We start from the raw sequence: 2,500 nt of genomic DNA on the forward strand, positions 1-2,500 counted from the left end.
TGTACTCTTCTCTCCAGTTAGTTTCTTGTAATAAAATCACATCCTCTCCTTTACACATTTCTTTGACTTTTTCAAATTTTTCCTACATTTGAAAGCCCTCTAGCATTAAAAGTAACAATTCTTAAAAGCATAAAACATATAAAAACATGCATAAACCCATAAACTCAGTCCATCCCCTCCAAACCCTTTAGCAGCTCATACTTATTAGCACACTCAATACCATCTTCTTTAAGCACTCTTTTTTTGCATTATCTAGATTGGGCATTACCTTTACAGATCTTCTTCTTTTCGATGATTTCCCCTGTGTCTCCTCATTTTCTTGTCCTTGTTCACACTCTTTTGTAGCATCATTCATTTCTACTGTGTCCATCTCCTTTTGCACACTGTCCGTCACATCCATCGGTGTACATAAAATTCCCTCCTGTTGTGCATCCCTCAATACTTTATTCCTTTCATCATCCAGTTCCATAGTATCCAAAGCATTTTGCAAGCTGTCAGTCAAATCCATCTGTGACCAAATTCCCCCATCCTGTTGTGTTGTATAATCGGTTCGGTTACACTCTTTCTGTTGTTTCTATATCCTTATTTATTCCAGTCCTTCACCTCGTACTGTTTCTCCATCAACTCGCTGTTCGTTGTCTCTTTCATGCACCTGCCCGCCCACCTGCTGCTCCTCCTCCTCCTCCTCACCCTGCATCCAACACTCACCACTTATTTAAAACCAAATTGCAATCCGGGCACGTCACAGCATTGCAATTTCTGCGAAATGGCCTCTCTCCTCGCATTTATGGCACGTAACTCCGGGCAGTCCTTCACCACATGGTCTGGGCTCATGCACAGCCGACAAGTCTTAACCTGATGACTGTGCATCACCCGAAATATTGTGGTCCCTCTGCCGTTTCTATTTTGTGCTGTAAGGGAGGGAGGCCACCTCCTTCGGAACCGCGCCTTACGTATCTCGTCCCATCCTCAATGCTGGTGCCCGGATAAACACGCCGCTTTATTTTTGAAATTGGGGAAACCCCGCAAACCTCCATTATTTAAAATCTCTTCCATACAGCAAGGTAGACGGGCAAGATGCCATGAAAACGAAGAACAACATAGTCTCTGTCTTTTGAAGTTTTTTTTTATCTCACAGTTCACTCCATTTATTACCAATGCCTCAGTCAGTTTATCACAAGTTTCTTCTTTTCCATTGTCAGCTCGTATTCTTTTTCCTTGTCTTGGCCTTAGTGCCAAGATTTCCCCCATATCCACATTTCTCCGTCACCGCTTTAATAATATCAACAGCCTTCACCTCACTAACATTTCCACATTCACAATCACTGTTTGCCTCCTTTAAGTATTTCCTTTTACCAAGTAGATCTCTTAAATCTTGATTTTTACCGTGTCCTGCTCGTTGTCGATTCTCCAGTCCAGTGTTGTTTGCCCATTACGTCTCTCTCCAGCCAGTCCAGTGTGGTTTGCCATGCGTCTCTCTCCAGCCAGTCCAGTGTCGTTTGCCATGCGTCTCTCTCCAGCCATTCCAGTGTCGTTTGCCAATAATCCGTCCATTGTACAAAACACAAACAAAAAAATTAACCACCCTCCAGCCAGCAAGATGCCGCTGTTAGGTGGTTTAAAACTGAAAAACCACACAAAAAATAAACTAAAGTCCAAAAACAACTCTCAACACAAACACTAACAGAAAAAACAAAATGGAGGAGAGCCTTCCTCTCCTGCAGCCAACACTTCCTGTAGCTCTCTAGCGCCCTCAGGTTGGTATGGCCGTAAGCGAAGACTGCTCCGAAGAGAGGGCTATTTAAAGTTCAGCCAATCTACTGGCCAGTACATTATATAAGTAGGAAAGAAAACCCAAAAGCTTAAAAAGCCTGCTATTCCTAGGTGGTCTCTCATCCAAGTACTAACCAGACCTAAACCTGCTAAGATTCAGAGATTGGGCATTGACTTTTTTTTTTTTTTTTTTTTTTTTGCAAGATTAGTATATAATTCGTGAAAAATATCCAAAAAGTTTAAAGCACCTGGTATTCCCAGGCAGTCTCCCATCCATGTACCAACAAGGCCCAAACCTGCTAATATTCAGAGATCGGCCATTGACTCTTTTTTTTGCAAGATTATTATATAATTCATGAAAAATATCCACAAAGTTTAAAGCACCTGGTATTCCCAGGCAGTCTCCCATGCATGTACTAACCAGGCCCAAACCTGCTAATATTCAGAGATCGGCCATGTTTTGGCAAAATTGTTCTATACTAAGTGAACATTTTCCAAAAAGTTTAAAGCACCTGGTATTCCCAGGCAGTCTCCCATCCAAGTACTAACCAGACCTAAACCTGCTAATATGCAGAGATCTGGCATTGACTCTTTTTTTTTTTTTTGCAAGATTATTATATAATTCGTGAAAAATATCCAAAAAGTTTAAAGCACCTGGTATTCCCAGGCAGTCTCCCATCCATGTACTAACAAGGCCCAAACCTGCTAATATGCAGAGATCTGGCAT

This window comes from Carassius auratus, chromosome 19, assembly GCF_003368295.1.
Source record: "Carassius auratus strain Wakin chromosome 19, ASM336829v1, whole genome shotgun sequence".
NCBI lineage: Eukaryota > Metazoa > Chordata > Actinopteri > Cypriniformes > Cyprinidae > Carassius > Carassius auratus.